The sequence below is a fragment of the Pinus tabuliformis genome, chromosome 1_2 (genome assembly GCF_031772625.1).
Source record: "Pinus tabuliformis cultivar Carrire ecotype Pingquan chromosome 1_2, CPIR1, whole genome shotgun sequence".
Classification (NCBI taxonomy): Eukaryota; Viridiplantae; Streptophyta; class Pinopsida; order Pinales; family Pinaceae; genus Pinus; species Pinus tabuliformis.
The window spans coordinates 475,093,275-475,105,453 of record NC_142298.1 but is presented as its reverse complement, the minus strand read 5'-3'; positions in this window follow the sequence as shown (position 1 = coordinate 475,105,453).

The following is a 12,179-nucleotide window of genomic DNA, read 5'->3' as shown; positions in this document are numbered from 1 at the left end:
AGGGCTTCCATAATCCTTTAAACAGTGACGGTCTAGCAAGATTATTGGAGCCACCGGTATCAATAAAAGCATCAACAGAAATCCATTCACCACGTACTTGAACTTCAACAGGAATATACAACAGATCACTAGTTCTGACAATCTTTTTCATAAAGGCTTGTTCATCAACAGAACTAGGTTTAGGAGGAGAGAGGAAGATGATGCAACTGTCTTCGGATAAGGACATAAAGAATTCTGAACGGACTGAGGTTTAACGGATAAGAAGTTTGGCAAAGAATTCTTGGTGTCAACAGTTGTAGTAGTTGTGACAGAGGTATCAGAATACTCTTCTGTATCATCTTCTTCAAAAACAACAGAATCACTATCATCACTTAAGTGATCCTCATAAAAATCGGAATCAAAATCAGAATCTTGATAAGCAAGATTCATTTTATTACTAATATCAGGCAGAGACTCAGTATCAGAAAGAGAAGCATCAGTCAAAATATATACATCTGAAACTTCATCATCAGAATCAACAACTGACCAGTCATCTGCAAATTCTTCAATATCAAAACAGGCTTTTAGTTTGTTAGAGGAACTCTTGGGACATTTGCGTGCAAAGTGTCCTTCTTGCTTACAGATAAAGCAAGCATTATCCTTCTTTTGTTGTTTCCTCTTTTTCACATACCTAAATTTACGGAATGGTCGTTTAGGATTGATAACAGGGCTCTGATACCATAAACAAGATGTTAGGAACTTACTTGGAACAACTGAAGCGAACGCCTTCTGCAAATTTCTTCAACACATCAACCAGAGATTTGCACGGACTTTTGCGAACTCCTGTCGCTTCTCAAACGCGCCTTACTATCTCTCACACGATGCTCTTAAAAGAAACAGTCCTCAGACTGGCGGCCCAGCAGGCTTCAGTATTAATTCAAAGTAAAATTACACACCATAGAAACTCAAAGATATGAGCTCTGATTACACACACACACTCACAAACTCACTAAGCACTCACAACTCACGATGCCTAAACTACGAGAGAGTTCTCTCTTAAATAACCTAACAAACGAATCTAGCTGACCTAATAAATGATATAAAAGTAGAAATAATTGAGGGTCCTGTCAGTATCTTATTCCACTGACGGTGTCTACTCAACTTTTTCTTTTGTACAAAGATTCGTCACAACATGTGACCAACAGTGTCACATTGCTGACAAAGAGATTCGTTACCAAGAACCTTTCGGGCTTCTATCGCTATCATATCCCATCTCGGAATCTGACGGAGTCTTGACTCTATCCCAATGGTACGATAAATGAGATAAAGTATCTTGAGGATCTTTCCAGGAAGATGTAAGCCATGATAGATATTCTTTTTCCCAGGTAGGGTCATTTTGTTCTTGAGCATCTTGATAAATATCCACATATACGGTTTCTTTTTCGCTATTCACTTTAGCTTTTCCTTTTGGATCGTGGATTGTAATGGAGGAATCTTCTTTTTGTGGAGCATGTGAACTCTGACCTGTGTCATAAGTAAATCTGATCGAATCTGCAGACTTCTTTAAACTTTTAGATGGAAAGAGATAATCATCTTTATTCCATCGGTTCACATATGCAAAGGGATCGATTTCAATTCCAAGGAAATTATCTTTCTTGCTATTTCTGAAATCTGGCAAAGACTGTACAGCCAGTTCAACCCCATCTAATAACTCCCATTTAAAAATCTGAAACATACTTACAGATTGTTCAATACTCGATTGAACCCATAATTTACATTGATGACTAAGATTTCCTTGTTCTTGCCATCCTATTTCAAACACCATTGAAGAACAGACACGATTAGAGAGAAGTAGATTGATCAAGCAAACCGCATCTTCGGACCATGAACAAGAATATACATTAATAGTAATAACAGCCTTTTGATTAACTATTAATCGAAATACTCGTTGTTTTCCTTGCAGAAGTTCGAGGGTTTTTATCAGTGATAGTTTCTCCGGTAGTTTTAACGAATGAAAATCTTGAAGCCATAATGAAATCTTTTTAATCTGATTTGGATCTTCAGCTAATGTAGATTTCATAATACTATCCTTTCCGTAAAGCTGTGAAAAAGGATTTGGTTCAATAGCATTACGGAATTCCATATTCTGATAATCCCAAGGTTCTGTAAATGTTCTTAAATACTGCAAGGTCCTTAATACACATTGAGAAGCTCTGACTTGGAGTTTCTTCTGACACTTACCATCTCTTATCTCCCAATCAGCAAAAGACTGAAACATCTCAAATTGAGGGAAAGAATCAGTATTAACAAAAGCTTCAGTATTTTGTTGGAGATATGCTGCTTCAATCTCTTCAAATAAATCTGGAATTTTGAGAGATTTCAAAAAGCGTTCAACAAGACCATTCATATTTACCTCCTCTAGTTCTAACATTTTAGAAGAAATATACATAGAAATAGAAAACTCAATTGCACCAATAATCTGATAATAATTCAGAGTTTTCAGAGTTTGAATCATATCTGGAGTATAATGACTGAGCCAAGTGTCATCGAGCTGTTGAAAATAGAGCTTAACCTGTAAATTTGGTAGAGGATAAACCTTTACCAATTCTTCATTGAGATTTAGAAAAACACCAACATTTTTATGTTGCCAAGCTTGACATCTTTGTATCCACTGATTTCTTCTTAGTCAGAGACCAATTATCTTCTTGATTTGATCAGTGACATCGGATAGAAAATATTATAAAATCTTAAAACGCTGTACAAAAGTTTCAAAAGAATCATCAGCAGGACTGGTTCCTGCAATGGTGAAAAGACTTTCACTATGTACATGTACCTTGTTCATTTCTCTGGTTAAGGCATCAGGTAAATAATTAGAATTTCCAGGAATCCATTCAACATCAAATTCATACATCTGAAACCACATTTGCCATGCTAATAATCGCCCACGAGCTAATTGCTGAGATATCTTGGCATTCAAGAAATACTTGAAATTCATTGAGTCAGTTCGAATCAAGAATTTTGAAGGTGCCAAATAAATTTCGAACTTTTGAATTCCATTGAATATTGCAAGGGTTTCTTTTTCAGCAGGAAAATAACCTTTCTGATGTTTAGAGAATTCACCTGAAGCATAGGCACATAGAACTTCTTCAACATTTTCTCCTTCTTGCCTTCTCTCAAAAAGAGTAGCCGCCCAAAAATTGTCGGAAGCATGAGTCTGTAAGATGAGAAAACCAGTACCAGGCGGTTTTAAAGTAGGTAATGTTTGGCATTCTTGTTTCAATAATTGAACCGCTTGAGTAGCTTCATCAGACCAACCACCATTAATAAATTCTCGAATAGGAGAAGTCTTTTCAGAAAGATTGGGAATATATTTATGAACATAATTGAGAATTCCCAAAAATCGCTGAATCATTGGCTTATCTTGTAATTGATCAGGAAATTCAGATAATTTCTGTAAAACATGAGGCTGCATCTGAATTTTACCTTGGCGAACGGTGATGCCGAGAAAATCAATACTGTCTTGAAATAAAACCATTTTCTTCTCAGATAAGACTAAACCATGATTACGGGCTTCGTCAAGAAATATTTGGAGATGCTTCAAATGAGAGGCGAGATCTGGACTAAATACAAGGATATCATCAATATATACAACAATAAAATCGTATGAACCAAAAATATGATCCATTCGACGCTGAAAGAATGCAGGAGCATTTTTGAGACCAAATGGCACAACTCGCCATTGAAAGAACCCGGCAGGACATGTAAATGCAGTTTTTGGACGATCTTCTTCTGCAATTTGAATCTGATAATATCCTGATTTCATATCAAATTTGCTGAATATCTTACTGCCATGAATTTTCTGCATGATTGTTTCTTGTCGAGGCATGGGATAATTAAAGCTCTTAGTTATAGCATTTAAAGGCTTATAATTAATCACCATCCTATCTTTACCACGAACAATCTCAGAATGATTGCGAACTAGAAATGCAGAACAGGAATAATGAGATTCACTTACTTCAATCAAATTAAGATCTAGCAATTCTTGAATCTGTTTGCGCATTTCTTTTTCTTCATCAGGAGTACAGGGTATCAATTTGCCAGTCACTCCATTGTCATGCAGAGTGATAATTTCTTGTTTCGGGCTCTGAGTTGTCCAAAAAGCTTGAGGATTAGTAGAACAACATTTTAGCAATTCCTCAAATATCTGAATTTGTTCAGGAGACCAATTAGGATCCCTATTGGCCTTTTGGGTAGGTTGAGCTTTGGCTTCATAAATCTTTAACACTTCTTCCCAATCATGAGATTCTTTTCTCTGTTTGGGTTGCCTTTTTAAACCTACCTTTTTCTGACTCTGATCTTTTCGGGCTTCAGAATTAGCCATAGTTAACCTGGGGACTGAGACTGCTTTCTTCTTGATGTTACAAATGATTTTATCATTACTGATCGTAACAGGCAACACTGAATTAATGAATGGCATTCCCAGAAATAAACTTGCTGAGTTATCATAATGCTGAATAGCTGAAATCTTAATTATATTCCCCCCAAGTTTCATTGAAATGCTATCAACATAATGAGTCAGATTAACAGAACCACCAATGGTTTCAGATCTAAGGATATTCTGTAAGGGCTTCCATAATCCTTTAAACAGTGACGGTCTAGCAAGATTATTGGAGCCACCGGTATCAATAAAAGCATCAACAGAAATCCATTCACCACGTACTTGAACTTCAACAGGAATATACAACAGATCACTAGTTCTGACAATCTTTTTCATAAAGGCTTGTTCATCAACAGAACTAGGTTTAGGGAGGAGAGAGGAAGATGATGCAACTGTCTTCGGATAAGGACATAAAGAATTCTGAACGGACTGAGGTTTAACGGATAAGAAGTTTGGCAAAGAATTCTTGGTGTCAACAGTTGTAGTAGTTGTGACAGAGGTATCAGAATACTCTTCTGTATCATCTTCTTCAAAAACAACAGAATCACTATCATCACTTAAGTGATCCTCATAAACATCGGAATCACAATCAGAATCTTGATAAGCAAGATTCATTTTATTACTAATATCAGGCAGAGACTCAGTATCAGAAAGAGAAGCATCAGTCAAAATATATACATCTGAAACTTCATCATCAGAATCAACAACTGACCAGTCATCTGCAAATTCTTCAATATCAAAACAGGCTTTTAGTTTGTTAGAGGAACTCTTGGGACATTTGCGTGCAAAGTGTCCTTCTTGCTTACAGATAAAGCAAGCATTATCCTTCTTTTGTTGTTTCCTCTTTTTCACATACCTAAATTTACGGAATGGTCGTTTAGGATTGATAACTCTCTTAGGTCTGTATTTACCATATCTTTTTGATTTCCTTTTCCGGAAAGGAGTCCAGGGTAAAACAGAACGACACACATTCAAATTAGGAGAAATATCATGAACCTGTTTCTGCCAGCACAAATATTTTACTTTCTCTTGGCTTCTGAATAGGAGATCGATCCAATAGATTTGTTCTATCTTTTTGCCTTGGACTTCAATATCTTTCATTATCATATCCCCTATATTTCCCGGTAATTTAGAAAGAAAAGCAATCTTCTGAGTATGATCATTAACAAGATTTGCTTTATAGATTTTACCCATAAATTCAGATCCAAACTGATCTAAATCTTTTAAATCTGTTAATTGCATGCGGGTTAAATCTGTAATGATTGTTTTCTTTTCATCTTGAGGCTCGGGAACAAATTGAGTTAACAAGAGAACTTCTAAAGTGGCTAAGCCTAAAGCTGCCACATTGTTTCTTTCTTCTTGAGAAGCACCCATCCAACAATCCCAAACAATTCCGGCCATTCGTTTCTCCGCCAGCAAGAAAATGGAAAAATTATCCAATTTTGACACAACTTGCATTTGATATAGTGCACCTATCCAAATCCGGATAGATTCTGCTGGATTAGATGACTTATCTAAATCTAAAACATATCCAGAGGAATTAGTATGAAAGAGATCTTCTTCAACTCTAGGATATTTAGGGTCTTTATGCAGATTTGCTTTCTGCAGGGATGGCATAATAAACGATGGAATTAAAGTTGCAGCATTTTCTATTGTAGCCAATTCACCTTTGTTTTTATACAAACTGGAAAATTTTGGAATTGCAGTTTTAGTACTTAATTGGCTATTACTAGATTCAGCAAAATCTGCTGCTTCTTCATGGGAATCACTGGTTTCCCATTTAGGTGGAATTTCCATTGTTTTTACAAACTTTGGAGGTTGTTCTTCTCTTTTCTTCTTCTGTCTTCTTCTTTTCTCTTTCTCTTCTCTACGCTGCTGTTCAGCGGACTGTTCATCATGAAGAAGTTTAAGATTGGCTAAAATCAAATCACTTTGAGAACCCAAATCATCTAAGACTTCTTCAGCATGTGCGCACCAAGTAGTTAGATAATTCCCAATCTGATAAGTTTGATCTAGATCATTTGTATTCTGAGAATTGTGTTCTATCAAAGGAGCACAATCTGCTCGAGTTGGTGGCTGTCTAGAAGAGGAGGAAGTAGTACAGAACTTTGTTCGAGGAGGCCATTTGCCACCTTTAACAAATCTATGATTGGCATATTGCCATTCTTCAACAGGAGCAAAATAAGTACGCATACGATGCATTTTATTTACAGTGGGTAGAAATGGTTTATACTCAGGTATATACAACTCATTAGGTGACAGAGAAGGTTCACCTAAACTTTCTTCTTCGGGAATAGTAGCAGGAACTTGACTACTTGAAGGAACTTCATTTGGAATCATAGGAAACACATATCTCTTTGGCTTAGAGACAGGTCGAGGAATTACTGGTCTTGGAGGAATCAACTTGACTTGTCCATTATCAATAGTTACTCTTTTCAATTTGGATTGAGGTTGTTTAGTATCAACTATTGACTTGTATTGGAAATACCAGTTTCCAGGTAACTCAGTAGGATCATATAGAACACCTTCAACTTGAGCATTAGACAAACCAACTGTAACACAATCCTTTAAGACAGGCTGTTTAAGTTTAGGATGTGCTGTATTAGTCAATTGAAAAGAAGCTTGTCCAATTATAGACAGGTATTCACTTTCTTCAGCCATGGTTAACCCTTGGACACCAGACAATAATTTCCAACAATCTTTCAGATGGACATCATTCAGACTAATAGCATAGTCAGGATAAATGGTTCCATATTGACAACCAGTAGCAAGGTTTCCTTGAATAGTACCAATCCTAGCATGTTCATAATTTTGATGACGGGTATCAAACAGTTCAGCAATACAGGGAGTATTAATTCCATGACGAAACAGTGGAGCTAATCCAATCCTTATCCCCCCAAAATGAAGATAGAAATACTTTCCATCCAGATCATGTTTTACAGAAATTATCTGAATTTCCTGATCAATTACAAGATAAGCCAATGATTCAGCGATTTTTGGGAATTCTCAATTATGTTCATAAATATATTCCCAATCTTTCTGAAAAGACTTCTCCTATTCGAGAATTTATTAATGGTGGTTGGTCTGATGAAGCTACTCAAGCGGTTCAATTATTGAAACAAGAATGCCAAACATTACCTACTTTAAAACCGCCTGGTACTGGTTTTCTCATCTTACAGACTCATGCTTCCAACAATTTTTGGGCGGCTACTCTTTTTGAGAGAAGGCAAGAAGGAGAAAATGTTGAAGAAGTTCTATGTGCCTATGCTTCAGGTGAATTCTCTAAACATCAGAAAGGTTATTTTCCTGCTGAAAAAGAAACCCTTGCAATATTCAATGGAATTCAAAAGTTCGAAATTTATTTGGCACCTTCAAAATTCTTGATTCGAACTGACTCAATGAATTTCAAGTATTTCTTGAATGCCAAGATATCTCAGCAATTAGCTCGTGGGCGATTATTAGCATGGCAAATGTGGTTTCAGATGTATGAATTTGATGTTGAATGGATTCCTGGAAATTCTAATTATTTACCTGATGCCTTAACCAGAGAAATGAACAAGGTACATGTACATAGTGAAAATCTTTTCACCATTGCAGGAACCAGTCCTGCTGATGATTCTTTTGAAACTTTTGTACAGCGTTTTAAGATTTTAGAATATTTGTTATCCGATGTCACTGATCAAATCAAGAAGATAATTGGTCTCCGACTAAGAAGAAATCAGTGGATACAAAGATGTCAAGCTTGGCAACATAAAAATGTTGGCGTTTTTCTAAATCTCAATGAAGAATTGGTGAAGGTTTATCCTCTACCAAATTTACAGGTTAAGCTCTATTTTCAACAGCTCGATGACACTTGGCTCAGTCATTATACTCCAGATATGATTCAAACTCTGAAAACTCTGAATTATTATCAGATTATTGGTGCAATTGAGTTTTCTATTTCTATGTATATTTCTTCTAAAATGTTAGAACTGGAGGAGGTAAATATGAATGGTCTTGTTGAACGCTTTTTGAAATCTCTCAAAATTCCAGATTTATTTGAAGAGATTGAAGCAGCATATCTCCAACAAAATACTGAAGCTTTTGTTAATACTGATTCTTTCCCTCAATTTGAGATGTTTCAGTCTTTTGCTGATTGGGAGATAAGAGATGGTAAGTGTCAGAAGAAACTCCAAGTCAGAGCTTCTCAATGTGTATTAAGGACTTTGCAGTATTTAAGAACATTTACAGAACCTTGGGATTATCAGAATATGGAATTCCGTAATGCTATTGAACCAAATCCTTTTTCACAGCTTTACGGAAAGGATAGTATTATGAAATCTACATTAGCTGAAGATCCAGATCAGATTAAAAAGATTTCATTATGGCTTCAAGATTTTCATTCGTTAAAACTACCGGAGAAACTATCACTGATAAAAACCCTCGAACTTCTGCAAGGAAAACAACGAGTATTTCGATTAATAGTTAATCAGAAGGCTGTTATTACTATTAATGTATATTCTTGTTCATGGTCCGAAGATGCGGTTTGCTTGATCAATCTACTTCTCTCTAATCGTGTCTGTTCTTCAATGGTGTTTGAAATAGGATGGCAAGAACAAGGAAATCTTAGTCATCAATGTAAATTATGGGTTCAATCGAGTATTGAACAATCTGTAAGTATGTTTCAGATTTTTAAATGGGAGTTATTAGATGGGGTTGAACTGGCTGTACAGTCTTTGCCAGATTTCAGAAATAGCAAGAAAGATAATTTCCTTGGAATTGAAATCGATCCCTTTGCATATGTGAACCGATGGAATAAAGATGATTATCTCTTTCCATCTAAAAGTTTAAAGAAGTCTGCAGATTCGATCAGATTTACTTATGACACAGGTCAGAGTTCACATGCTCCACAAAAAGAAGATTCCTCCATTACAATCCACGATCCAAAAGGAAAAGCTAAAGTGAATAGCGAAAAAGAAACCGTATATGTGGATATTTATCAAGATGCTCAAGAACAAAATGACCCTACCTGGGAAAAAGAATATCTATCATGGCTTACATCTTCCTGGAAAGATCCTCAAGATACTTTATCTCATTTATCGTACCATTGGGATAGAGTCAAGACTCCGTCAGATTCCGAGATGGGATATGATAGCGATAGAAGCCCGAAAGGTTCTTGGTAACGAATCTCTTTGTCAGCAATGTGACACTGTTGGTCACATGTTGTGACGAATCTTTGTACAAAAGAAAAAGTTGAGTAGACACCGTCAGTGGAATAAGATACTGACAGGACCCTCAATTATTTCTACTTTTATGTCATGCATTAGGTCAGCTAGATTCGTTTGTTAGGTTATTTAAGAGAGAACTCTCTCATAGTTTAGGCATCGTGAGTTGTGAGTGCTTAGTGAGTTTGTGAGTGTGTGTGTGTAATCAGAGCTCATATCTTTGAGTTTCTATGGTGTGTAATTTTACTTTGAATTAATACTGAAGCCTGCTGGGCCGCCAGTCTGAGGACTGTTTCTTTTAAGAGCATCGTGTGAGAGATAGTAAGGCGCGTTTGAGAAGCGACAGGAGTTCGCAAAAGTCCGTGCAAATCTCTGGTTGATGTGTTGAAGAAATTTGCAGAAGGCATTCGCTTCAGTTGTTCCAAGTAAGTTCCTAACATCTTGTTTATGGTATCATCTTGTTTATGGTATCAGAGCCCTGTTGTAGATCCTAACTCACTAATCTGTAGACAGAATTCTATTGAAAGCCAGCTAGCCTTTGAAAGGTCACTCTGTTGATCATTGGACCGAGTAGATAAAAGCTTTCATTAGTCTATTTCTGTTATAGATTAAATATGGCCAATCTGTTGCGATCATTCTCATCCATAGACAGAAAAGTCATTACTGAAGTCTCGTCACGGTCGACTGAGTCCGAGTCTGTTGAAAACGAAAATCATGAATTAGTTGAAGACCCTGAACATTGGACTCCTCCTGCTCTAAATTCTACTGATATCTATAAGCTACCTATGACTTTCCTGTTCAAGAAGAAAAACTTTCTGAAAGAGGTAGAAATCACTATTAAGATATCTGGACCTTCTGTGGAAATCCTTGCTTTGAATTTATTCTCTGATGATGAAATTAAGAAATTTCGGCAGTATGTAAAAGATGGAAAGTATTTCTATCTTCATTTTGGGGGGATAAGGATTGGATTAGCTCCACTGTTTCGTCATGGAATTAATACTCCCTGTATTGCTGAACTGTTTGATACCCGTCATCAAAATTATGAACATGCTAGGATTGGTACTATTCAAGGAAACCTTGCTACTGGTTGTCAATATGGAACCATTTATCCTGACTATGCTATTAGTCTGAATGATGTCCATCTGAAAGATTGTTGGAAATTATTGTCTGGTGTCCAAGGGTTAACCATGGCTGAAGAAAGTGAATACCTGTCTATAATTGGACAAGCTTCTTTTCAATTGACTAATACAGCACATCCTAAACTTAAACAGCCTGTCTTAAAGGATTGTGTTACAGTTGGTTTGTCTAATGCTCAAGTTGAAGGTGTTCTATATGATCCTACTGAGTTACCTGGAAACTGGTATTTCCAATACAAGTCAATAGTTGATACTAAACAACCTCAATCCAAATTGAAAAGAGTAACTATTGATAATGGACAAGTCAAGTTGATTCCTCCAAGACCTCTTGCTATTTCTGAAATCTGGCAAAGACTGTACAGCCAGTTCAACCCCATCTAATAACTCCCATTTAAAAATCTGAAACATACTTACAGATTGTTCAATACTCGATTGAACCCATAATTTACATTGATGACTAAGATTTCCTTGTTCTTGCCATCCTATTTCAAACACCATTGAAGAACAGACACGATTAGAGAGAAGTAGATTGATCAAGCAAACCGCATCTTCGGACCATGAACAAGAATATACATTAATAGTAATAACAACCTTTTGATTAACTATTAATCGAAATACTCGTTGTTTTCCTTGCAGAAGTTCGAGGGTTTTTATCAGTGATAGTTTCTCCGGTAGTTTTAACGAATGAAAATCTTGAAGCCATAATGAAATCTTTTTAATCTGATCTGGATCTTCAGCTAATGTAGATTTCATAATACTATCCTTTCCGTAAAGCTGTGAAAAAGGATTTGGTTCAATAGCATTACGGAATTCCATATTCTGATAATCCCAAGGTTCTGTAAATGTTCTTAAATACTGCAAGGTCCTTAATACACATTGAGAAGCTCTGACTTGGAGTTTCTTCTGACACTTACCATCTCTTATCTCCCAATCAGTAAAAGACTGAAACATCTCAAATTGAGGGAAAGAATCAGTATTAACAAAAGCTTCAGTATTTTGTTGGAGATATGCTGCTTCAATCTCTTCAAATAAATCTGGAATTTTGAGAGATTTCAAAAAGCGTTCAACAAGACCATTCATATTTACCTCCTCCAGTTCTAACATTTTAGAAGAAATATACATAGAAATAGAAAACTCAATTGCACCAATAATCTGATAATAATTCAGAGTTTTCAGAGTTTGAATCATATCTGGAGTATAATGACTGAGCCAAGTGTCATCGAGCTGTTGAAAATAGAGCTTAACCTGTAAATTTGGTAGAGGATAAACCTTTACCAATTCTTCATTGAGATTTAGAAAAACGCCAACATTTTTATGTTGCCAAGCTTGACATCTTTGTATCCACTGATTTCTTCTTAGTCGGAGACCAATTATCTTCTTGATTTGATCAGTGACATCGGATAACAAATATTCTAAAATCTT